The following is a 27377-nucleotide window of genomic DNA, read 5'->3' on the forward strand; positions in this document are numbered from 1 at the left end:
AAGAACACCCCGACTCCAGAAGTATTAGACAGCGGTTTGAGTCTCTGCTTTCCAGGACGAAACCAGTTCTGATGAGAAATAACCACCGTGCTTTTCAACCGCGGCCAACGTATGATTCCAATGTCCAATTTTAAATCAACACACACAAGCTGAACCTCCAGCAGCACAAAACACGTGACGGAATTTTAAGCGGATATTTTTATGCTCGGTAGTCGCCCATTTCATACAAACGACTGGAAAACAGACATGACTAGAATCATGAAATCAAACGCTATCCAAACCCATCCTTCATGTCCTCACCAGTGGAAGGGGACTGTACACCCGTGACTAATTTCAACCCCAAAGCTGCTATTTACCATTCAAATCAGAGCCTGGCAAACACACATTTTTTTTCAAAAAGCATGAATTCGACTTTCGCATCTCAGTTTAATCAGGCCCAGGTGGGGGATGGGTAATTAATTTTTTCTTCGGAAAGACAGTAGCTGCATTCTATGCAAATCAATGTTTTAAACATACCGTTACAGGCTACGCATGGCAATGAAATCTGAGATTTAGCAACGTCGCCTCAGAGAACGTTTCCCACCTAACCCATGACCACCAGGCTGGTTCTGGCAACTTGTTTAACGCAGAGCTACGAGGAAATTGGATTCTTCGACCTGAATTTAATGATTCATAATTAGGTTTTATAAAATGGGTTAAAGATGACTGCCTCAACCAGGTTTTCAAATATAATTTCAAAAAAGAGGCTCCGGGGAGAGCTGAGAGCGGCTCCCAGTGCCCAAAGGGGGCTGCAGGAAAGGTGGGGAGAGACTCTTCAGCAGGGCCTGCTGGGACAGGACGAGGGGTCATGGTTTCAAAATAGAGGGAGGCAGGTTCAGACTGAATATAAAGAAGAAATTCTTCACTATGAGGGTGGAGGAGCACTGTCCCAGGTTGCCCAGAGAGGCGGTGGATGCCCCATCCCTGGAAACATTCCAGGCCAGGCTGGCCGGGGCTCTGAGCAACCTGATGTGGTTGGAGATGTCCCTGCTCCTTGCAGGGGGGTTGGGCTGGGTGGGCTTTGAAGGTCCCTTCCCACCCAAACAGTTCTGTGATTCTGTGATTCCCACAGCTGAGGAAGAGACTTCATCGGCCTAAAGGGAAAATGTCGGTACGGTAGCACTCATCCACCACCAGCAGTGAGACCTGCTGCACCATTTTCCTTCGTTATTCTCACCCCTGTCACCCCCAAATTGAGGAATTTTCAAGCAAAGTCAGAAAACGGGGTTCAGTGGTTTAAGTTATTTAAAATTTTCCTTTTCTTTCCCCGACTTCCCTCAGATTTCTTTCACTATTTCCTCTCCAGCCGAGAGCAGCGGACAGAAATCTGCTCCGCATCCGCAGGAGATACCAGTCCAATATAAGCGGAAACTATTCCCTTACACCAGAAGAAAACAGCCATCAACAAGACAAATAGGTAGAACTGCTCATTTCCAAGTGTTTCCGGAACAATAGGAAAAGGAAAAAAAAAAAAAAAAAAAATGTTCTGGCTCTCATTGAAATGTGTCTGCAAGATCTCACTTCTCCTACACCCCAGCACCAAACAACCATTAAAAGCCACGCGTGCTGCTCCTAACTTGGGAATTCTGTACACTCCCTGGGTTTTTTCCGGATTTCCTATACAATTTTCAATAGCAGGAACCGTCTCTAACGTGAGGATTCAGAGGGCTGAAGACGCCGTCGGTCAGCCGTAAATTCCGCTAACAAACAGCACTTCGGATCTTATTTGGGACAGGGAAAAACTGCGACTGAAGCCGTTCCCAAGGACTTTCTGCTCGGAGGGACACGGTTACATCTCTATGACATAACTTGTCCTGTTGTATCTTCAATATCTGCTCAGCCACCTGCACTTCAGAGCCCTCTCATCAGCAGATTTCTGATCTCCACAATTGTGCACGGGGGCTTTTTAGGCACGAAGCAGTATAAAATGACTCCATTTTAAGATACTCCATTTCAAAACTTTCTCTTTAATTGATTTTTTTTCCTTTCCATGTCTCTGAAAGCCCTGACTCCTGAGACCGGGCTGAGTTTCCATCTGCTGAGCCCTGCCTGTGGGATCTGGTGTACCAGAGGTGATCATCACAGCCGGGGAAGGTCACCTGCAGATAATTCCCTTCTAAGGGAATATAATTATACTAATAATAATAATGCACTTCTAAGTGAAAAACTGGCTCTGCCTTTGCTCTCTTTTTCGTCTCTCCAAAGGTCTGATCACTGATCTATGCCTACCTGGACGGAGCAGACTGTAAAATACTGCCAACCACACAGCTCCAACGGTTCGACTTGATGGAGTCCCCAACATCAGAAGGACGTGGAGCTGCTGGAGAGGGTCCAGAGGAGGCCACGCAGATGCTGAGAGGGCTGGAGCAGCTCTGCTGTGAGGCCAGGCTGAGAGAGCTGGGGCTGTTCAGCCTGGAGAAGAGGAGGCTCCGGGGAGAGCTGAGAGCGGCTCCCAGTGCCCAAAGGGGGCTGCAGGAAAGGTGGGGAGAGACTCTCCATCATCCTGATGAAGATGAAGTGATGAGAACCCTTTCAGCATCTGCATGGCCTCCTCTGGACCCTCTCCAGCAGCTCCACGTCCTTCTGATGCTGGGGGCTCCAGAGCTGGACGCAGCGCTGCAGGGGGGTCTCCCCAGAGCGGAGCAGAGGGGCAGAATCCCCTCCCTCGCCCTGCTGCCCACGCTGTGGGGGTGCAGCCCAGGGTGCCGTTGGTTTCTGGGCTGTGAGCGCACGTTGCCAGCTCGTGTTGAGCTTCTCGCCCACCTTGTTCTTCAGCATGAGATGACAAGTCCCCGAGCAAGACAAGTCCCGCTGTATTCGACCTTGTGAGGCAGGAAAAAACAGCCACATAGACAAACCCAGCCGCGTCCCATCATGCCATCCTGAGTATTTCCAGGGATAAATACCGAACATGAGGTGCTTCGGTTTGTGATTTTGAGCAGGTTGTGTTACTGGGGAAAAGCTAACAGGCAAGGACAGTGGCATTTGAAGCTCTGATTTATTTCTCATCAAATTGCTCAGCTCCAGCAAGACACAAGCGACTCTTCCGGCACAGACCCTTTCTCAGATGCGTTACCCTCACATTTTCATTCCCTTTGCTTTAAATTTATCATCCTGCAAAAACACACAAGAGCCAGCAAAGCCGTTTGTGTCCATCCTGAGGCCAACGCTCATTTGCGATCCGAAAACCAGATCATAAGCTCGGCTTTTGGGTTTTCTTTTTTAAAACCACACCTATTCACAAGCGGGATTGAAAACAAGAAAAAAAGATGAACACCAAAGACGACAGCTCTAATGAGAACTGAAGGTTCAGCTACGGGTCCGGCTTTCAAAGGAAAAAGCCGAATCAAAGCAGCGGAAAGGAGGAGGAGCTCTTCAAAAAATACATCTAGGTGAACGCTCGCCTCGCATCGGCGGCGACGGCTGGAGCTGGAGGGTGATGGTAAGAAGAAAATCGGCGTATGGGTCATTTTTTCCCCCTCATTTTACCAACACAGAGACTAGAAATGGATTTAGTTATCAGAGAATCATGGAATCTTAAGGTTGGAAGAGATCTCCAAGATCATCAAGTCCAACCGGCAACTTAGCCAAGTTAAACGATCGGGAGAAAAGTAACGACTTCAGTGTTGCCCACGCTACTCATACTTTCGCCCGTCTACACCTCTCAGTGAGATATTACAGGCAGCGCGCCACAACAGCTTCATTTTTTCCAAAAAAAAAATATTTTAAGGTAGCAAAAGGAATTTTTTTTCCCCTTAAAGCAAGTTGTTATTTCTGTTGGAGGACAAAAATTGAATATGCATTTCCTCTCGTGTAGAAAATACGCCGATTGCACTGCAGAGACCTGTGTTTTGCTGATACACTTCCAGCGTAAAATAACTCAGGAAAATGAATTTTTAAAAACATAAAAGACAGTAAAATGTATACATTAACAGTTTCGAATACCTACACTCGCTCTGCGATCCGCAGCGGCAAACCCGACAAATTCACGCGCTCGTTAATTAGCTCTTACTGCCCGCCGCACGGCAAAAGGAACGGCCCTCCTGCCACCGCCGCAACAATCAGCAGTCAGGACGCATTCCTCGTCGGATCAGCTGCAGCCACCGCCGCCTCCGACAACCACCGAACGGTTTTGGCGGAGCGCCTCAAATTACTGCCAATTTTTAAAAGCGCTTGAAACCATCCTGCCGGAGCTTGAGGTGACAAATAAATAGGATCCTGACGATCTCTCTTTACCTGAACTTCCCAGCAGAACACTTCCAAAGGTAAAAAAAGGTCAAAACCTGCCATCAGTAGAAGGAAAATTTCAAAGGACCGGGAAACCGGTAAAGGTGTTAGCTTTTCCTGCTCAAAATCTGTAGCTTGTAAGGATCCACTCCCCCACTGAAAAGCTGTGCAACACAGACCCGAGGAAAGGTTGTTGCATTAAGGAAGCCATCAAAGAAGTCCAAAAGGTCAACAGCATCTGGCAGTTACTGCCTAATATCTTGTGACTGAACAGGACCCGGTGTGACAGGACGAGGGGTGATGGTTTTAAAATAGAAGAGGGAAGATTCAAACTGGATATTAGGAAAGAATTTTTTACCCAGAGGGTGGTGGAGCACTGTCCCAGGTTGCCCAGAGAGGCGGTGGATGCCCCATCCCTGGAAACATTCCAGGCCAGGTTGGCCGGGGCTCTGAGCAACCTGATGTGGTTGGAGATGTCCCTGCTCCTGGCAGGGGGGTTGGGCTGGGTGGGCTTTGAAGGTCCCTTCCAACCCAAACCCTTCTGTGATTCTATGACAATACACATTTGATATGAAAAAAAAACCAACATTAAACTAAACACTTAGTCCAACCACGAGGGCCACCGTCCAGAACTCACCACATCTTTCACTGACTCTGCTCCAAAGCAGCACAGACCACCTACTCCCAAATTCTACGCTTCAGTCCCAAATTCTACGTGAGATTTCATCCATCGAGCAACAGTAGACCGGGAGGCTTTGGGGACTCTTACGTGGGATGAAAAGGAGAAAGGGGAACTCTCAGCCGTGAATTAAAATGTGGGAAAAAGCAAATAAAACCTTTCGAGCACCGACGTCTAGACAGTGCCGACGTCTTTGTCTTTGGGAAGAGGGATTAGGACAGAAATCTGGCTGCGCTGTTCCTCGTTCGCTAGGAAAGCTAGAAGACACTTTGGGCTAAAGATCTGGCCCTGTTCCAGAAACCACTTTATTACGAAGGAACTGAAGAAAAGGAGGTCTGGGAGACAGGAGAGCATGATTTCTGCCTAGCAGTCAGAGCAATTAAGCAAGCTGTCTTGATGAAGAGGAAAAAAACCATCAGAATAGAACCCAAAGGCTCAAAAGAGCAGGAGAAAGTAATTCTGAGAGTAGGTCAAGGCTCCAGAGGGGATTACCTTTCTGGTTTGAGACTTAACGCTAGAGACACGCTTCGAAAAGCCGACCAGCGAGATGCTGCCGATACCGCGTGTGACCCCGTAACGTCCGCACGCTCAAGCACGCGTCAAGTATGAAAAGTGAATGTTGAAAACTGTGCGAGCTGGGATCACAATGGCGGAACTAAAAGGTGCCTTCTCCTTCCTTCCTTCTCCTTATATGAAAAAAAAAGAGTGTATTTTAAGTAAACAGCTGAGAGAGCTGGGGCTGCTCAGCCTGGAGAAGAGGAGGCTCCGGGGAGAGCTGAGAGCGGCTCCCAGTGCCCAAAGGGGGCTGCAGGAAAGGTGGGGAGAGACTCTTCAGCAGGGCCTGGTGCAACAGGATGAGGGGTGATGGTTTTAAAATAGAGGGAGGCAGATTCAGACTGGATATTAGGAAAAAATTTTTTACACTGAGGGTGGTGGACACTGCCCCAGGTTGCCCAGAGAGGCGGTGGATGCCCCATCCCTGGAAACATTCCAGGCCAGGTTGGCCGGGGCTCTGAGCAACCTGATGTGGTTGGAGATGTCCCTGCTCCTGGCAGGGGGGTTGGGCTGGGTGGGCTTTGAAGGTCCCTTCCAACCCAAACCCTCCTGTGATTCCATGATTCTAATTATTTTGTATACATGGCATTATCAGGTTATTTAACGTCTCAAAAACAGAAATCCAAGCACAGATCCCTGGAAGGACAGAGTGGACGTTATTATAGAGTTTTCAAGAAAGAGGTCCTCTCCTCCTGATCTGAATTGCTTCCGCTGTGGAAATTTTTTATTCTGCATCGCTACGATTCCACCCCCTCAATCACTGCACTACCCGAGCGGATAACAGCCTCAGAACTGAAGGAAGGGCTGCTTATACTCGTTGGAGCTGCAATACCCAGTGAGCTGCTCCCAAATAAAACCCCTGCTGGGTAAAAGCGGGCTAATCAAACCCCGGACCATACAGGGAACTTCAAAGATTCACTTCAAAGTGCTACTTCAGCAAACAGCGGTTGAGTCAATTTAACGCTTCTCGTGCTGGAAAGAACCGCTTCCTTCGAGCGGGGAAGGAAAACAAACGATGGCAAGGCAAGGAGTGAAACATTTGCGGTAGCTGTGAACAACCATCCTTGGGCTGTAAAGAGATGACGGGCTCACGCTTTCCGGGCCGTGCCGGCACACGGGACGATGCCCTGCACACCGGTGGTCCCAACACACTGGATTTATTTCTAAAGATGCGCTCGCTGACTGAGAGCGAAAAACAGAGAAGCTCAAACGTTTTCATTCTTACCCAAAAATCTGCCTGGCAGACAAGGCGGACGCCGGCAACTCGCTGCCCCAAGGACTCCGAGGCGGTGGGGGAAGAGAGAAGGACGCCCAGCGCTTTCAAGCAAATGGGAATTTTTTTACCTGCCAGAACCTGAGCTCGGGCCCGAAGCATTTTGCTTCTTCTCCAGGCAGGAGCACCAACAGTGACGGCACCGGATCCTTCACCCTGCTCCAAGCGCTAATGATGTTATCAGCTGCAGGAGGAGAAACAAACTGGGGAGCCTCAACAAACCGACTGGTAAGTGCGGGAAGAACCAGCTCCGAAATATCGGAAGGGATTTGTCATTGTGAATTTGTTTGTGCTGCTGTTAGGAACCAAGTTTTCATAGAATCACAGAAGGGTTTGGGTGGGAAGGGACCTTCAAAGCCCACCCAGCCCAAGCCCCCTGCCAGGAGCAGGGACATCTCCAACCACATCAGGTTGCTCAGAGCCCCGGCCAACCTGGCCTGGAATGTTTCCAGGGATGGGGCATCCACCGCCTCTCTGGGCAACCTGGGACACTGCTCCACCACCCTCAGTGTGAAAAATTTTTTCCTGGTATCTGATCTAAATCTGCCTCCCTCTATTCTGAAACCATGACCCCTCGTCCTGTCCCAGCAGGCCCTGCTGAAGAGTCTCTCCCCACCTTTCCTGCAGCCCCCTTTGGGCACTGGGAGCCGCTCTCAGCTCTCCCCGGAGCCTCCTCTTCTCCAGGCTGAACAGCCCCAGCTCTCTCAGCCCGGCCTCACAGCAGAGCTGCTCCAGCCCTCTCAGCATCTGCGTGGCCTCCTCTGGACCCTCTCCAGCAGCTCCACGTCCTCCTGATGTTGGGGGCTCCAGAGCTGGACGCAGTCCTCTTAAATACTGCCTTTTCCCCAAACTCCAGGAAATGAGCCCAACTTCCCAGTTCACCTCTTCTACTCTTGATCACGAGCTTCCTTGGAAAGGGGAGATTTCTCCCGGACAGTGCTCATAGCACGTCACGTGCCTTGTCTTACACCCATCATCAGGAGCAAACTGAATATCTGGAGCAGAAGTATATGCTTCAAAGTCTTTCTGAAAAGCAAATATTGCAGAGATGGCAAATTATCCTTCACGTCTAACGGAGCAGGCAAGGAGAAATCATTGTTGTTATAAAAGTCAGCCTGCCCCCTGAAAAATAGCTCTTCAGCTCTGACTGATTTTCTCTTTTGCCATTATTTGACAGCAGAGAAGGAAGGTGCCACCAGAAATTGTTTGCGTGATGAAAGAAGCGGGAACAATGACGATAACGAGGGAGAGGATGATACTCAGCAGGCAAAAAACCCTTCAGGAAGCAAGCCGAACTTGGCGGTGAAGCAGCGATTTAACGATTTGTACAGCTGTCTGATCTTTACATTACAACTTGTCAAACAAAACCAAAAATCTTAATTTGTCATTTAACAAACAGCGCCGGTTTATTTCTAACCTTTACCGGGCCAGGCAGGACGATAATCGCAGCTCTTTGCAATGGCTCCCTGTCTTCGTTTGTCACCACAGCCAGCGAAGAGAAGCCACAAGCAGATTCATTCAAGGACTCGGAACAACAGGAAGGTGATAAAAAATCCCAAATCCCATCCTGGCACTGCCTTACGACTGTGCTAAAACGCCAAAAATCGGAGGTCCCTTTCCACCTTGGCTTATCAGAACTCGGGAATTTTCCAGAGGGTTGGAAAAAGGCGGCACCTCGACAGCAACGCGTGGGCACGCGCTGGTCCACAGCCTCAGGGCTGAAGGTAGACTGAAAAGTCCATGGACAGATTTTGAACGGTAGACCATAGATTTAGGAGAGAGACGACGCTCTCCCAGCGTCCTGACCTCAGCAGAATCCAGAACTCCACCAGCAACCTGCGACACCCTCTAATGAAACCACCGTTAACATCTACCTGAAGGGAAGGTCTCCAGCTGCTACCGGTTTTCCACCGACATCATTAACGGCGAGAGAAGGGAAAAGCGTACGTTGTAACGCCTTCAAAGCTGCCAAACCTTGACCTGGCCTGAAGGAACGGAGGACAACTTCACAGTCAAACACCTTCCAAACTACAAATTACACCAGAAGACATCGGTCATTATACACCTATAAAATATTCAGGAAACCAAAGGTTTTTGTTAAGCTGAGGAGCTCCAGGGGTATTCCACCATTCTCCCTCATCTGAGGACTCAACATCTTCCGAGCTCCAACGTCCAGCGGTGGGAAACGTGGAGATTTTCGTAATGCAGCTGGATATTTGCATGGTTACAAGATATTTCTACGGTGGGTCACCGTTAGCGACACCACGTCTGCCCACAGCCAACTGAGACAACAAACACATACTGGAAACGGTGGAAATGAAGGCAGCACTGGGGGTACCACACCCGGCAACTCTTGGCTCTTTAATCACAAGCGTTAGTAAGTTTGGGTGGGAACTCAGTCCAACATCCTTTTTGTAGAGCAGTTAATGCGACACAGATCTAAGACAGAAGGAAACTTTATACAGACTGAGGGAAATCTTAATTTACAAACAAACAGAGGCAATTATCAAAATTACACAACGGGATTCACATGCTGCTGAAAACCACACAACCGGCAAATCCAATATCCTTGAGAATATCGGTGGACAAGGGATGAGTAACGGACATCGTCTACCTGAATTTGTGCAAGGCTTTTGACACTGTCCCCCACCACATCCTTCTCTCCAAACTGGCAAGGCATGGCTTTGATGGACGGACCACTCGCTGGATAAGGAGTTGGCTGGATGGCCGCACTCACAGAGTGGTGGTCAACGGCTCAACGTCCAGGTGGAGACCGGTCACAAGTGGCATCCCTTAGGGGTCCGTGTTGAGCCCAGCCCTGTTCAACATCTCTGTTGGCGACATGGACAGTGGGACAGAGCGCACCCTCAGCAAGTTCACCGATGACACCGAGCTGTGCGGTGTGGTCAACACGCTGGAGGGGAGGGATCCATCCAGAGGGACCTGGACAGGCTGGAGAGGTGGGCCCGTGCCAACCTCACGGGGTTCAGCCAGGCCAAGGGCCAGGTCCTGCACGTGGGTCGGGGCAAGCCCAGCACAAATCCAGGCTGGGAGGGAATGGATGGAGAGCAGCCCTGAGAAGAAGGACTGGGGGGTGCTGGTGGGTGAGAAGCTCAACACGAGCCGGCAACGTGCGCTCACAGCCCAGAAACCAACGGCACCCTGGGCTGCATCCCCACAGCGTGGGCAGCAGGGCGAGGGAGGGGATTCTGCCCCTCTGCTCCGCTCTGGGGAGACCCCCCTGCAGCGCTGCGTCCAGCTCTGGAGCCCCCAACAGCAGAAGGACGTGGAGCTGCTGGAGAGGGTCCAGAGGAGGCCACGCAGATGCTGAGAGGGCTGGAGCAGCTCTGCTGTGAGGCCAGGCTGAGAGAGCTGGGGCTGTTCAGCCTGGAGAAGAGGAGGCTCCGGGGAGACCTGAGAGCGGCTCCCAGTGCCCAAAGGGGGCTGCAGGAAAGGTGGGGAGAGACTCTTCAGCAGGGCCTGCTGGGACAGGACGAGGGGTGGTGGTTTCAAAATAGAGGGAGGCAGATTCAGATTGGATATTAGGAAAAAATTTTTTCCACTGAGGGTGGTGGGACGCTGTTCCAGGTTGCCCAGAGAGGTGGTGGATGCCCCATCCCTGGAAACATTCCAGGCCAGGTTGGCCGGGGCTCTGAGCAACCTGATGTGGTTGGAGATGTCCCTGCTCCTTGCAGGGGGTTTGGGCTGGGTGGGCTTTGAAGGTCCCTTCCAACCCAAATCCTTTTGTGATTCTCTGATTCCGTGTTACAGCACGTTTAGGAACATGACGGAGCGGGTTTCCTTTCACTGACGCACCCAGCATGGCAGTAGTGCTCATAAAGGAATAACAAACTTCTCAGGAAGTGAAAACTGCCATGAAGCAAGGATGGGCAAAGTAATTAGAGATCCCAAAGCCTTCCAAGCCCTACAATATTTGTGACAGGCATTGTAGAGAAGGAAGAAAGGGAATCCAACCAAAACCCAACACCCTGTTGGACTTGGATTGTGGTTGAGGTACGTTTAAGAGAGCCTTCCTGCTCGAGTGTAAAGATGAAGGAGACACAGCCTGAGAGAAAGAAGAGAACCTACATGTCCCACTCTGGACCAAGAACGTCCACTTTCCTGATTCTTCCAATACACAGCAAGGGGTTGCCGGGTAAAACCGAAAGCAACAAGAGCAGAAGAAGCACGTTGGCGGGTTCTGCTCGCGAGGCAGCCGTCCCTGCGCGTGCATGAGCATCCTTAGAGCACGTCGTACACCCAGCACAGATTCGGTGATGTGCTATGGTAGAGAACGCTGGTCCTCTGAGCCGCCCTCGCAGCCAAACCCGCGCTCCCCATCAACAACAGCAAACTTCTTCTTCCCTCCAGCTCAACATCTGAACAAGAAAAGCTCCAAGCTCAAGCTAAGAGCCTCAGCCGTTCTCCCATCAGTTGTTCGCTTCAAGTCTTGGGATGAAAGTCTGACGTTTCTCCCCAGTCGAGAGCTCTGAAGCAACAAGCAAAGTTCTTGAACCCCACCCTATGCTCCATCTACTCATACACCGGCACACTTCTGCCCAGATCGTCCAAGTCACGCGGAGGAGCAGCACACTGCTAACTCAGAGGTGTGTTCACAGACACGGCTGTGTTACGGAGCACGTGACACTAAAACCCACACATTCAGGCTAGGCAGAAGGTTACGTGCTAAAACATTGTTGATGTTCTAATATGACGTCTTTCTCTCCTCCAAACATGACCTGAAGGAAAGAAAGGAAGATGAACCACCGCCCTTGGTATCACCACCATTAGACTCCACCAGGAACAAAGGACAGAGACGTCCTTTTATTCTTAAATAATCACACGATATCCCATGGGATCCTGGGACCTACAAAGAATCACAGAACGGTTTGGGTTGGAAGGGACCATAAAGTCCGTCTTGTTCCAAACCCGCTGCCCTGGACACGGACATCTTCCACCAGACCAGGTCACTCGAAGCCCCATCCAACCTGGCCTTGAACACTTCCAGGGATGAGGCATCCACAGGTTCTCTGAGCAACCTTTTCCAATGTCTCACCACCCTCATCATAAAACATTTCTTCCTTACATCCATTCCAAACCCACCCTCCTCCAGTTTAAAACTGCTGCCCCTTGTCCTGTCACTCCATGCCCTTGTCAAAATCCCCCTCCCATTTTCCTGCAGCCCCCTTTAGGCACTGGAAGGCCACAATAAGGTCTTCCTGGAGCCTTCTCTTCTCCAGGATGAACAAACTCAACTCTCTCAGCTTTTCTCCATGGCAGAGGTGTTCCAGTCCTCTCACCATTTTGGTGGCCACCTCTGGACCCGCTCCAACAGGTTCATGTCTGTCCTGCACCAGAGACCCCAGAGCCTGGCACAGTACACAACTTGGCCTGGCAGCAATCACCTTCCATCTCACACGTTCTCTGAAAGGAAATTCATTCTCCAAAACAGAGGTGGCAACTCAAGAAAACTTAAGATCTGTTAACAAGAGCTCGTGCACTAAAAAAATGTGCGACGTGAGGTACCCGTGCCCCAACGGCAGAGAAGCTGGCAAGACGTTTCACTTCAGCTCTGGATTTGGTACATTCCCAGCCCAACGAGGATCTCAAATGGACCCCACCAACTGGTAGAAATGGTCAGGAGACTAAAGGTCAGAAATTTTCCACATGAGTTCAGAAGGTGAGGAGGAGAAGTGTAAAGTCCAGGCCCAGGTAACCACACGCCGAACTCCACTCACACCCACAGTATAAAACCCAGCCTGATGTAAAAACACATTTTAAAATATTTACCCCAAACCAAACCATTCCACAGATAAGAGGTATTTTTAGACACACGTGGATTTTACACGCACACCGTGATCAACTGCTTAATTGCTGGAATTCCACTTTGGATTTGGGGGAGCGGGGTACTTCCCAAGCAGGAAATAACCTAAGTAAACGAAGTTAAGAGGTTGGGCACACATGCTTTCAATAATTTAACTCAATTTCTTCCGCCTTTTTGTTTCTGAACAGTTTACCACCATGAGTCTAAAAGGGGGAGGTTCAATCCAAGATAAAGACACCCAAAAAGTCTGAGGTGGCCGGTGGAGATCCCAAGCAGGGCAGTCACAGCCTGGAGAGCAACTCCAATCAACCTGAAGAGGACAACCAGCGGCTACTCAGCCAAATCTCTCCAGGCTCCATCAGTTCCGCTCTTGAGATGTCCAGGGACCAGGCTGGGAGCTCAGACACCTAGCACCACAAAGCTTAAACTTATGTTTCTTAATCCGGAGCTGAATTGGACCAGGAGCCCCTTGGACCAAAAGTTCTCTTTCTCACCCAACGCCAACACTTAACAACGCACTCTCATTTGAAAAAACACCTTGTCTTCCAGATCTTCCACCAACGCCAGTCCCAATTCTCCAGTCTGAGCAACTCAGCCCCTACCTCTGCTTGCTCCCTGCCTCACAACCCGTCAAGCGCACACCCTTGGCTTGGACCTTCTTCCCTCTGCTGCCCTGGACCCCTGTTTCTCAGGCCCAGAAAAAGCAGCACAGTCCCAACTGTGCCTCCTACTGTTCCTCAACTTGGAGATACGGGGGCCAGTGGGCAGAAAAAGGGGACAGGAGCAGCATAAAGGTCCCTTTTTTTTTCCTTTTATCCTTTTTCCTAGCATGATATTCAACAAAAAGGGGAAGATGGAGAAGAAAAGGAGCCCATCTTTGTCACTTCAAGATGGGCACAAGTGTGGAGGAAGCAAAGCTTTTCTGAAATGCTTGGTGCTTTCTGTCCCATTCCACCTAAGATGAGTTGGGTTGCCGAGGGTGGGATGAGGAAGAAACAACAGCCTGGTTTTGTCCGTACCCAATGAGTAGGCATCAAATCAGGGCAGATTTTTCCGAAAGCAGGGCTGGAGCGCTTCCGCTTGCTAAAATATTGGGAGGCTAAGGATCACGGCATGCCGAAGCGTTGGATCCCGGTGCGGCGGATCCAAGAGAAGAGAGGACACATCAGCACTGGTGGTGCCTGTCTGCATCTGGTTTTCAGCAAATCTGCCTTGAGTGGGAGCAGAACACTCAGCGGGGATCCTGGCAGCTGAGATTTACAGATCCTGTTACTAAGCAAGCACCAAAACTTATAAAAGGGAAAAAATAGAGTCAGCCCTGGTTTTTCCGTTCTCCTGCACAGGAACAGCTGGATTGGGTCAGGATGATGCTCCAGCTATCCCAGCGTCTTCGCCGCAGCAACAACCAAGCGCGAATAGGTTCCAGCCCGTAACTGTGTGCGGCACTGGGATTTCTGGAAGTGGTTCGGTCGTATTTAATCGTTAGCGGTGTAGAATATATCTGATTTTATTTTACAGAAATGCCTGGAGGGCTTGACCTTCTCAGGTCTCCTAACGCTAGGCGCCACACACAAAAATAAATATTAAGCTAGAACCTGCCCCAACCAATTTACAGACCATGTTACACCGCAAAGTTTATACTTCAAAAAAATGTTTCTAGCTTTCTTTTATGAAAGGCTGCGACACAAGCAGCTTTTGAATAGAAAACAAAAATAAATTATTTACCAAGAAGATACCGAGACTAATAAACACCAAAAAGACCCAAACTCTCACAGCTCTTTACAGGAGCAGCACCTACGTACCACGCGTTCTGCTCCAGTCTGCTGATCACCTCCGGTTAATTAACGTTAGAAACCAACACAATACAACACACCAGACATCCAGCGGTGCTGGAGTTTCAGTTTATGCATTTCTTGACCCAGAAATTACTCGCTTATTTTAAAACACAATGCGACTCGGTCCCAAAGTTCATTTAATCCAGACAAGGGTTCAACTCGTACCAAACCCCAACACTTTTCAATCAACGCTTGCAATCTCTGTGGCATCCAAAGCTTTTCCGGCTGCGCAGGGAGGAGGGAAAAAGGTGTTGGGAGGAGGAGTCTCTAAACCCCAGCACTGCAATCGAAGGGCAAACATAAAACGTGAAGCGATACCTCTCGGAGACGAGCTTCCTTCAGATGGAGATAATCCGGAGAGGAGTCTGCCGAGGGCTGTAGGGCAGAGTCTTCACAGCATTCCACAGCTCTGCAGAGAGAGAGAGAGAGAGAGAGCCATGAGGCTCCGCCGGCAAACCTGTCAGACAGAAAACACGGCTCTTCCTAGCAAAGGGTGGTCTTCATACACTGTCCCAGGGTGCCCAGAGAGGCGGTGGGTGCCCCGTCCCTGGAAACATTCCAGGCCAGGTTGGCCGGGGCTCTGAGCAACCTGATCTGGTTGGAGATGTCCCTGCTCCTTGCAGGGGGGTTGGACTGGGGGGGCTTTGAAGGTCCCTTCCCACCCAAACCCTTCCATGATTCTGTGATTCTATGAGTTCGGGTGGAACACTTGCATGGTGCGTCTTGCACAAGTCTACATCAACTGCGCGTTGCCTACGCTCTGCTGAAGAATTGCATAAAAACTAGAAAAAAAAACGCACCGGGAGCAGATGAAATCAGAGCTAGGGTCTTCTCAGCTTTCAAAAGGGAGAAAACAAAGTTCAAGCTTTCACTTAAATACTTGTTAAACAACTGCTTGTCAGAACTCGGGACTAAAGAGGCCAAACAAAGTTTTACACGTTACTCCCACACCCTCCCTTCCCAGCTGACACAGAAGCTCGGAGAACCGAAAACGAAATAAAGCGCTCAAAATAAAGTACAGCACACAAAAAAAAAAGCTCTCCGGCAGTTCCACATGCTTTATGCATTATGAGAGGAACAGAAAACCCTCTGTTTGCAAACCAGGCCAGCGCTCCTTCTAACAGTCGTTTATTTTAACCAACCCAATACCAAAGGTTTCCATTCAATACTTTGTCGTTGCTTCTAGCCAGTGATCCAGGATTAGCTTACACTCACTCAAAAATCGCTCCCGAGGAGAAAACAGGACGCAGAAAATGTCAAATCCGGTAAAGCAACAGGGAATTTCTTTGGGAGGGCCAACCCATCCCACCTGTCCCTGCAGCGTTACACCAAGAGGCCCCTGAAACAGCACGAAATTGGAAATGAACCGGGAATATAAATAAATCAATCAATAAATCTTCATTTTTACTGAAGTTCCCGGAATCGCCTACTGCAGGAAATCACCACCGTACCGTCTGAGATGGCGTCCTTGGCGAGAAGTCAAAACCGACCCTGCTGATGCTTCAAACGTGCAGATAATCCCAACGGCGGTGCCACCAAGAGCGTGAGTGCACCCGGGGAAAGGGCTCCGTAACGCTTCCACCTGTTCTGCGGGTGCTTGACTCCTGTATTTCCACCTCATGATAAGAATATTCACTGCCTGGAATTTCTTCCTGGCTTTTGGGTTTTTTTACTTAATTTTATGGTCCCCCAGTTCAAAGTCGTAACTCTAAAATAGACCGGCAAGAATCTTAGAATCGTAGAACCATGGAATTGCTTGGGTGGGAAGGGACCTTCAAAGATCATCTGGTCCAACCGCCCTGCCAGGAGCAGGGACATCTCCAACCACATCAGGTTGCTCACAGCCCCGGCCAACCTGGCCTGGAATGTTTCCAGGGATGGGGCATCCACCGCCTCTCTGGGCATCGTGGGGTTAATCCAAGATCACGCTCTTGATAAGCACAGTCGTGCCAGCAGACCTTTCCAATGTTGTGCTGTTTCGCTAAATTTTCCAAATTAATGCCTCCTTTCATGTAATGCTTTCCCTTTTTAGAATGTGTTTTGTTTTTCCCGTTCTCTGTTGAATGTCTTCGTACTTCTGCTCGAAGGCCTTGATTGGGACTGCCTGCATTTCTGCAGATACATCTAAATGTTGCGTGTGCGTGGCGTGGCTGGTTAGAGAACGCGGCGGCCCAGGACTCCAGCTGAGGAGGGGTAGGAGATGGGGGTGCAGCATGAAGCAAGAGAGTGTGGTGAGGAATCATCCGACACAGCTTCCATTTCGTTTGCGTCTTGCACCTTCTCACACGCTCAAGTGAAAGATCCGGGTGAAACTAGATTTCTTTGGTGTTAGTGCTCATTTGAATGATTCCTCTTAAATTCTGACCATTTACGACTGGTCTATGGTGAAGGTAGGCAGATGGTTGACCTCCATGACCTCCATCTTCATGCAGCTCATCACAGCTTCTCTCTGCAGTAGCCACATCCGGTTATTGTGAACCTAACTGGTTTGACTTCTGGGCAAGAAAAGACCCAAAAAAGGGTGATTCCACTGAGTGTCTGTGTGACAGCACAGTACAAGGAGGCATTGATGCTGTTGCGGCTGAAGAAGGATCCCACCGGCAAGGTTAATGGGAGGTGGGCACAGTTCTCTCCATCTCTTCAGCAGCTGGAGACGAACAAAAAGATGAACTTGCTGACAATCCCCCGGCATTAAAGGTTGCTGCAATGCCGTCCTCGCTAAATTGAGGTGGGAACCTGGAAACTGTATTCAGCACACGCAGCGGCATTGGACGCGTACGGGGAACCTTTAGTATTTGCTAAGCGGACCTTCTTGACTTCCTTGGCCGTAAAGATGTTCCCAAACTTGGACGTGGAGCAAATTTAGCCTTCAAACCGGCTCTGCTGAACGAAAGAGCGATGGCGAAGGCACCAAGATTGGAGGTGTAAAAGCAGTGGGAAGAAGGATCGTTGGTCCCATGGTTGATGCTGAGCAAGGCATGCTTTTCCCAAAATTGCTCAAAGGTGGAGGAGGACTCGGGGGAGGCGGTTTCTGCCCTGCTTGCCTGAACCTGGATTATTTTCTGCTTCTTTCTTGCCACAAAAGGAGGCATTTGTTTAATTTTACAAAATGTTACTGGAGCTGTTGGAACTGAAGCTGCAGCCCACGTCTTCTTGATAAAAGAGTGCGTGTATTCCTGGAAGGAAGTTAAAACGGGGCTGTGTTATATTTGGTACCTCCCGGAGCGCTGAGGCCACGTTGAGTACAGAACGTGCTCAGAGAGAGACTAATTTGCCACTGCGGAGCTTGATGTGATGAGATTTGTCAAGTCGTCGTTTCTGCTGGAATTCACTTAGGCGTTCCTCTCTCTCTTGAAAAGAGATGTGACTGCCCCTCTGCTCCGCTCTGGTGAGACCCCCCTGCAGCGCTGCGTCCAGCGCTGGAGCCCCCAACATCAGGAGGACGTGGAGCTGCTGGAGAGGGTCCAGAGGAGGCCACGCAGATGCTGAGAGGGCTGGAGCAGCTCTGCTGTGAGGCCAGGCTGAGAGAGCTGGGGCTGTTCAGCCTGGAGAAGAGGAGGCTCCGGGGAGAGCTGAGAGCGGCTCCCAGTGCCCAAAGGGGGCTGCAGGAAAGGTGGGGAGAGACTCTTCAGCAGGGCCTGCTGGGACAGGACGAGGGGTCATGGTTTCAAAATAGAGGGAGGCAGATTCAGACTGGATATTAGGAAGACATTTTTTAAGCTGGGGGTGGTGAGGCACTGTCCCAGGTTGCCCAGAGAGGCGGTGGATGCCCCATCCCTGGAAACATTCCAGGCCAGGTTGGCCGGGGCTCTGAGCAACCTGATGTGGTTGGAGATGTCCCTGCTCCTGGCAGGGGGGTTGGACTGGATGGCCTTTGAAGGTCCCTTCCAACCAAAACCATTCCATGATTCCCGTTAACTTCTAATTTCCCAATGATTAGATGAGGTGCTCTAGCTTTCAAAGCAATTTACCGCTATCAAGTTGAACAAAAAAACCGTAGGAGGCTCCTGCAGCCTGCTCCAGAATGAAGTCCTCCTTCCACCCTCACTTTGTTCCTGATGTGAAAAAGTTTAACTCCCTTGACATTTCCTTATAAGATTACTGCTACTATTTAGTAAGAAAACTTATTCCCAAATATCTTCATCAACGACACGCGGTATTTCAAGCAGGGTAACAATATTTTTCATTTTAATTCTCTCCTCCCCTCCTATGACCAACATTTAGTTTGCTGCTTTTGTTTTAGCACCTACACCATTACGATGATCTTATTGTAATTATTCTTCTAGAATTCCCCCTTTTTGTCCATTACTTTTGTTCTTCTTTCTATAGAACTGGACTCCAGCAGCAGGAGCTGGGTAGAGAAATTATAAAATCGATTAAGAATTAATTAGAACATGATGATTAAAAACCCTGCCTTGGTAGACTGCAGATTGCTCGATAAAAGAGTGTTAGCATAATTCGTTGAAAAATACACTCCAGAACTACTTATCAAATGAAGATAAAAATGTTCAACAAGCATTTGACATGCTAGAGAGTGAAAATACAGCGTTCTCCGTGGAGAAAATGGCTTTATCCACTTGGACAGCACTGCAAAACTTCCCTCACGAGCCAATTTTCCGTCTCAGAAACCTTCTGTACCGCCTGAGCCCCTTGACTTGCACGGCCATCCATCAGGACGTTCACCAAGATTGGGTTTTTCGAAGGAAAAGAAAAACATCAGGAGCTAAAATCCAACTGGACAAGGTCTAACGATGCTTGACTGGAGCCAGGCACCTTCCTTTAAACTCCATTTCACAAGGTTTTGCGTTTAACCCTCGGAGTATCCGATAGATCTTGACAGGCTGAGAGGGCTGGGGCTGCTCAGCCTGGAGAAGAGGAGGCTCCGGGGAGACCTGAGAGCGGCTCCCAGTGCCCAAAGGGGGCTGCAGGAAAGGTGGGGAGAAATTCCAGGTGGTGGATGCCCCATCCCTGGAAACATTCCAGGCCAGGTTGGCCGGGGCTCTGAGCAACCTGATGTGGTTGGAGATGTCCCTGCTGCTGGCAGGGGGGTTGGGCTGGGTGGGCTTTGAAGGTCCCTCTCAACCGAAACCCTTCTGTGACTCTGTGATTCTACGATTCTGAGATTAATATTAATTGAAGGAAACGATTCACTGCACTACTAACAAGACTCAATCTTCAAAAGAGAACGTAGGAAATGTTCGGCATTAAAAAATTATACGCTGCAATGCTCTTAAAAATAAAAATCAACCTTCCAGCACCAGGAGCCTCAGCTTGACCTTTGCCTCTAGAAAAAAAAAAAAAAATGTTTTTCTCAGATTTTATTCTAACGCAAGCCCTCACAGCATTACAAAAGAGGGATTAATAAGAGCACGGCGAACAATCTGTCTGGATATTGGGAAAAGCGCTGACAGCGTTTCGTTCTGAAAGTTAATTCACGCAAGGAATATAATTAAAGGACGATGATTTCACGGCAATAATAAAGGGTGTGGTACTGCGGCGGGAGCAAGGAGATACCATAGCGAGGACACCAGAGAGTCATTTGTCACAGAGCCGAACACATTTAGTGTCTAAATTAAGGAAGAAGAGGGCAAAATGTTAACGAAGACACGCAGATTATCCAGAAGTTCAGGTCTTCTCAGGGCACAGGAAAAGGGAAAACAAAAACAAACCCTGAGAAACCAGAGGTATTGGCAAAAAAAACATCAGATGAGGTCCACCTGGAGGAACTGGAAGCCAAAACATCTGTGAAAACACCTAGCAGGAAACAAAGCCATGGAAAGAAATAAATTTGGAAGGCAGAAAACACAGCAGGAAATCAAAACCGCAGGGACGTTACTGGCTGGAAGCGCCTTCCCGTCTTCCCTCCCCTCCAAAATTGCCGGCTGCCTCCGTACCAACACGACTGCTACGGAGCTGTAAGGCAAACCAGACTCGTGAACGGCTCTGCGTTAAAAATAACCTTTTTTTGGCGTTCACCGTATGGCTCCTCAGCCAGTGCTACCGGTACAGTTAAGGGAGCCCAGCAACGGGAACGGGCAGCAGGGGAGTGAAATTCCCAAGAAGAACACTCCGCCCTCAAGGAAGGAAATACAAGACGCAGCCAAGAGAACGCGCATCGAGGGAAAAGGACGGCACAAGCAGAAATTCACCCCAGACACTGGAGCATGTTGGTGCTGATCAGGAGAGAAAGGCTACCAGGACAGCTTGTATCTCCAGAGCTTGCTCGTGCCAAGAGCTGGGTAAGGGAAGACCCATCCCTGGCACGAGTCCTCTCCAGCTGGTGGAAGTGGGTTGGAGATCATCAGCGATGACCTTGGCCAGTCTGGAGGGGAGAGTTTGGAACAAGAGGGTCAAAAGGAACTGGAAGCAGCACAGGAGCACACACACTTGCTTCATAGAATCACAGAAGGGTTTGGGTGGGAAGGGACCTTCCAAGCCCACCCAGCCCAACCCCCTGCCAGGAGCAGGGACATCTCCAACCACATCAGGTTGCTCAGAGCCCCGGCCAACCTGGCCTGGAACGTTTCCAGGGACGGGGCATCCACCACCTCTCTGGGCAACCTGGGACACTGTCCCACCACCCTCAAGGTACAAAATTTTTCCCTAATATCCAGTCTGAATCTGCCTCCCTCTATTTTAAAACCATGACCCCTCGTCCTGTCCCAGCAGGCCCTGCTGAAGAGTCTCTCCCCACCTTTCCTGCAGCCCCCTTTGGGCACTGGGAGCCGCTCTCAGCTCTCCCCGGAGCCTCCTCTTCTCCAGGCTGAACAGCCCCAGCTCTCCCAGTCTGGCCTCACAGCAGAGCTGCTCCAGCCCTCTCAGCATCTGCGTGGCCTCCTCTGGACCCTCTCCAACTGCTTCCCCAGCAACATCATGGGTATCGGTGAAAACTCAACATCAAGAGACACAACTCAACATCTCAAGGCACGCAATGAGTTTCTAAAATTAAAGGATTCTGTAAACCTGGAGCATTAAACATCACGCAGAGCCATCTTTGTTTTACATACAGGACATAAGTGTGAAATAGAGATGTAAGAGAAGCACGGAAGCCATTAAAACCGGCAAAGTTGGGCGCCATCCTTCCTCCAGGAACATCGTGTTGTCTTGACGGGCAAGAAAGACAAGTGACTAACGTTGGCATTCATCTTCTGAGCACCACTCCAGCCACACTTCCCTTTTACACCATTTTTTCCACTACATGGGATTCCTTTTCTGCTTGACGGACGCCGTATCAAGGCTAGAAGAGCAGAGCAAGATTAGGAAAAGCACCAAATCCCATCCCCGCTTTTGCTTACTCGCCAGTGACTGATTAAAAAAAAGTCTAGCCCACTGGAAAACTGGGGGGGGTTGGCTTTAGAGCCAAAGCTTGGGAAAACGACAACTGCCACCAAAACATCAGCAGCGTGTCCTGGGAGACAAGAATTGGCTTGCAAGTCAACGTGCCCTTGCAACAGTGAAGGCCAACCACATCCTGGGTTTTATGGCATGGGAAGTTATTACTCCCCTTGGTTTGGTGCTTTTGAAGCTTCACCTGACATGCTAGCTCTTGCAAACCAGCAGTAGTGGGGTCCCCAGTACAAGAGAGAGGCCAATGGAGGGCCAATGAGATGATCAGGTGGCCGGAGCACACGAGGAAAGGCTGCAGGAGGTGGTTCAGCTTGCAGAAGGGAAGGTTTTGGGCGTCCATCTTGATGCCTGCAAGTACCTACAGAGAAGATGGAGCCAGACTCTTAGAGTTGCAGAGCGAGGCAACAGGGACAAGGGGTGGCAAGGAGAATTCCAGTTGAGTAGAAACAAGCTCATATTGGGGGTTAAGTGGCAGTGGAAGGCATGCCCAGAGAGGACGTGCAATCTCAGTCCTTGGGATCTCCTGCTCTAGCAACCTGATGTAGTGAAAGAAGTCCCACAGCCCATGGCATGGTGGTTGGACTAGATGAACTTTGAAGGTCCTTTCCAACCCAAACCATTCTACGATTTGGTTTTCACTGATGCTCCTTTAACATGCCCAAAGGATGCTGGATGAAGAGTCCCAGCGGAGGCTTGGCTCTTGGGAGAAAGGCAGATGATTCCAGCACAGACAGACATGCTTTCCGAAACAAGACATTTATTTGTCAAGCAGAATTCTCTATTTATTGTGAGATAAAACAACAGCCCAAGACCTGCACACACCTCTCTCATCACTTCCGATGGCTTTATCCATACTCTGTCCTGTCCCGTAAAGCCAACTAACGGCTTGCAGTCAAACTCCAAACCAAAATTACAGGTGCAGAGCAGACCTTGATCTCTTCATGATGTTGTGCTAATACAGCTACTCAAGGCAGAGGCGTGATCCTTGCTCTGCTGTCCTCATGACAACAAAATCAATCTGCAGATTGTTGTATTGACAAAGAGACTTCGCGCTGTCGTTATTTCCAGTTGAAGAAACAGCTAAGCTACGATTAAATCATTGGTTTTCCCATATAGACTATGTCTTGACAAAATGAGCTATTTCTCCTGTGAGGCCAGGCTGAGAGAGCTGGGGCTGTTCAGCCTGGAGAAGAGGAGGCTCCGGGGAGACCTGAGAGCGGCTCCCAGTGCCCAAAGGGGGCTGCAGGAAAGGTGGGGAGAAATTCCAGGTGGTGGATGCCCCATCCCTGGAAACATTCCAGGCCAGGTTGGCCGGGGCTCTGAGCAACCTGATGTGGTTGGAGATGTCCCTGCTCCTGGCAGGGGGGTTGGGCTGGGTGGGCTTGGAAGGTCCCTTCCCACCCAAACCCTTCTGTGATTCTATGATTCTATTAAATGATTTCGCTAGCAACTCTTTTGTCTCTAGAGATGACGACCAATCCTGCTGTCCCATATACCTCGGGAGGTGGAGTTTTGGTCAAAAAAGTGATTCACAAAAGTGATTTTTTTTTTTTAACTGATCTATAATGCAACAATTGACTATTTATCAGATCTTTTACCTTCCATTACACCCAAAGCACACACGTGTTGACACATCTGATCAGCATCCCCCCAGTGAACTGCACTTCATCAAGTTGTTAATTGAGCTCATCATACAGATCAGGAAGCAATAAAAATAATTGCAGGGTGGGTTTACGGGCTTTCCTGTAAATATGCTTTCAAAACTCACCGAAAGTTTTCAAGGACTTCAATTACTTATCTTCTCAATAACAAACTCATTTTAAATAAGCTTAAAAGCAATTAAAAATGAGTTAAGTCAACATTTAGGGTCTGCCGAGCACTTCTTTAAGCAGCCCCAGTCTCTCCTTCCGTTGGAAGTCATCAGCAATTTCTGTCACCACAGATTTAATTTTCCTCCACGCGATTCCCTTTGCCACGCAGAGGGACACAGCGGCAACGCCGGTGAAAAAGCTCGTCAAAACTGAGAGCAACATCCACCGGGTTCCTCAAGAGACCACAGGGATCCCCCCCACTCAAGTACTTCACCTTCTTGAACACCGCAGATGGATTAAAATAAAAAAATCTTGCTAATATTAGAGAAAAATGAAAAGCTTTCTTCCAGCCCCGTAGCAGCTTTTGCAAAGAGCTTTAATCAGCTCCTCTTCCACTACTGGCCAATCACAGCAAAGACCAAGCCTAAGAGCACTCTAATCCTCACCCCACATATTCCGTTTCTTGCAATCAGGTCAGGTCACTAAGCAGGCCAGAAATTAGCCGTTATTAATTATTTAGCAACTGCGGAGTGCTGAGCTCCCCATTTTCGGTAACGCCATTTCCCAAGTTTCCACCGTGTCACGGTACTCCTCAGCTTCCACGTCAACTCCAGCAAACACACGTCCTCATTCCAAATTACTCCAGGCTGCTCTCAGCAGCTCTGCCGCGCCACCATCTCCACTCCGGTTGTCCCAACACCCAACGCCCAACACCTTCCACCTGCTCCTCCATTTTCGCCCCACTGACTGCTACTTTGAAGACTGCTTTTCCTTGCACAAAAGACCCAGACTTTCCTCCAAACAATTCCTAAAAATCAATCTTCTCCCATTCTCCTTTACACAACGGCCGATGTTTCCGCTCTCACCTTTTCTTCTCATTACGTTCCCTTCTTTCATTTCAAAGGCAACCTCCCTGAGAAAGAGTCACGTCAGATTTGGTGCAAATCACATATCGAAATCAAGCAACGTGATGGATTTTTTTTTTCCTCTCCACTGCCTACAAATGAGAAATATTCATAGAATCACAGAATGGTTTGGGTGGGAAGGGACCTTCAAAGCCCATCCAGCCCAACCCCCTGCCAGGAGCAGGGACATCTCCAACCACATCAGGTTGCTCACAGCCCCGGCCAACCTGGCCTGGAATGTTTCCAGGGATGGGGCACCCACCGCCTCTCTGGGCAACCTGGGACACTGCTCCACCACCCTCAGGGTAAAAAAATTGTTCCTACTATCCAATCTGAATCTGCCTCCCTCTCTTTTGAAACCATGACCCCTCGTCCTATCACAGCAGGCCCTGCTGAAGAGTCTCTCCCCACCTTTCCTGGAGCCCCCTTTAGGCACTGAAATTCCAAAGCAACAGCGTGCAATGGCCAGCACCAAAGCCTATCATCTTCTGCCCAAGCACCCTTGATGTACCTTCTCCCTGAGAAGTTACAATTCATCTCCAAATAGCCCTGAAAATGTCCCTGCAGAACATCTTGAGAACCAAGCCTATGACGCTGCCCATAGCTATCTGATTAAGGTGCCTACATAGTCCCATCCTCACGGTATCTCACCACCAAAAAAAAATATCTGAAGTATTTTTCTTCAGAACATTTCTGCAAGAGAGAACGGTAGCAGTGCTCTTCTCGTAGAGACAAGAAATAAATCACATTTCAGAGACTGCAGCCTAACCCCTCAGAGATATTTAGCAGCTCGACTCCCACCGAAGCGATGAAGCTAAATTCCTAAATTCCTCCGCAGATCTGGGCAACGGAAAAGCACAGCGTCTTCCTTCAGCTGAGTGTTTCACACTCAATTTTTGTTGCGTCTTCTGGAGAACCTCCAAACGTGCCAAACTCTCCAAACGTGCCACAACCTCCAAACTTTTGCTTCCAAAATTTCTTCACCCCCGCCGTTATCACAGCAGCTGGAGCTCTTGCGGCTCGGTGGGGGTGAAAGGCTCAGCCATTTTACGCTTCCAGCAATCACAACACAACTCCGTTTTATTTCATGCACCGCGACGAGAGTTTTGCCCTCAGTTTGGCAGCCTTTTGTACCGTGCAATAACAATTAATTCCCTTTGGCATCATTTATATGAATCATTGATTTAATACAGATAGCTAGGACTAAAAAAAAAAAAAAAGACCTATTAAGTCATCGCAATGACCCGACCATCACCGCGGGATTGTTCCCGGCAGCACATTTTCCATTTTTGTTTTAAACGTGCTTGCCACAGCGCAAGAACAAAAATTGTCTGCAAAGCAGAGACATGTTTCGCTAACATATGCCGCAAGTCAACACGGTGTTGGAAATCTTCAATTTATGACTAAATACGTCGCACGGCACTTTTGTTCCTCCAAACAGACGTTAACATTTCTCGAGGGAGTGAAAAGGGGCTATCTGTGTTTCGCCGTGCAGTCAATACTTCCCTGAGGATTTTCCAGTTGAATCCAAGGCTTGCATGGCCAACTTGGAACACACTGGTGCCCGTCTCTGAGGAGATACGGATGCACTGCAAGAGGATGCCCAGTTCCAGAAGTACAAATAATACGGGCGAGCAACGTATTTTCAGGATGGTTTTTTGGGAGGCTGGAGGGGCTGGTCTTTATAAGAAAAGGAGGTGAGACTTTCTTCATGGAAGTCCAAGAGGCGAAGCAAGAACAATGCTGGAACTCTTCTTGGCAGATGTGCTTTCTCATCTAAATCTTTCAAACGGGGATTCCCGTGGTTCCTCAGGCAATATTCAGGGTTTGGGGTTGCTCTTCCTCCCCCTCCATGTGTAACCTACATCAAACTCATGTCTGTTGCCTCTTATCACCACACACCTTTGAGAAGCATGCCCCATCTTCCCCGGAACCTCCCCTTCAGGTAAACGAAGGCAACGGCGGTAACGACTTTCTCCAGACTGTGCAGACCCAGCTCACCACCTCTTCTAACACCACGCACTCCAGCTCGCAACCATCTCGGAGGCTCCTCCAGCATTTCACTGCCCCCCTTGCATGGGATTACTTCATCCCAGGCAAAGGACACCTCTCCTGAGCTTCATGGGTTTCCATCAGCCCTGTTCTCTACCCTGTTAAAGTCCTGGTAGCCCTGCCCTCGATCACGACAGAGCACTACTCCCAGTTCAGGTCCCTCTATTAATTTACTAGAGGTGCATCCTACCCCGTCTACCAAGCTGTTGAGAAAGATGTTGAAAGGTGTTGGTCCCACTAGTAACCCTCGGGGAGGCCACACCCAACCAGCCCTCTGGTTACAGCAAAGCACTGACCTTTGCGACCAGTTTTCCACCCACCTCGTAGTCCACCACTTCCCAGTACGGAGACAAGCACGTAGAAAACCTTGCTAAATCTAAGTAAACGCCATCCCCCGCGCTCTCATCATCCGCAGAGCCGGTCATCCCTCTACCAGGGACAATCAAGGAACTACCACGAGTACGATGGCAACAAAGGCCTCCGCAGAAATGCAAATTAAAAATACTCCGTGCTTTAGCCGAAGTTAGCAGCGCGGGCAGAGCGTTACCAGTTTGCTTTTGCTGGCACGGCTTAGAAAGCTGCAACCTGAGGGGAAAGATGTGCTGAAGAAGTGACAAAACAAAGCTAAGCAAAGTCGTTTCATAGTCCACTTGAAGAGCCCCCCAACGTCTGCTTCCTTGACCTACTAAAAGCCTGCTGCAATAAAAAGCCAACCGTACAAACCTACGCGTCCCTCCCGTGGAAGCCATTACCTTCGGAACAGTACAGAAAAAAATGAAAAATAAAGATCAGCGTTTCCAGGGAAAAAAAAGAAATGCCATGAACCTGCA

General features: G+C 49.4%; 1 protein-coding gene across 2 annotated transcripts in view; it reads right to left on the reverse strand.

Annotated features, from left to right (window-relative positions):
- Nucleotides 1-27377, reverse strand: part of FAM168A (family with sequence similarity 168 member A) — a 181336-nt gene that overhangs the window by 117720 nt on the left and 36239 nt on the right. For both annotated transcript variants that reach the window (XM_086739770.1, XM_086739771.1), the window contains exon 2: nt 14751-14841. The gene's annotated coding sequence lies outside the window, so the exon portion shown is untranslated. The remainder of the gene's footprint in view (nt 1-14750; nt 14842-27377) is intronic.

The sequence above is a fragment of the Chlamydotis macqueenii genome, chromosome 1, assembly GCF_036417535.1.
Source record: "Chlamydotis macqueenii isolate bChlMac1 chromosome 1, bChlMac1.mat, whole genome shotgun sequence".
Classification (NCBI taxonomy): Eukaryota; Metazoa; Chordata; class Aves; order Otidiformes; family Otididae; genus Chlamydotis; species Chlamydotis macqueenii.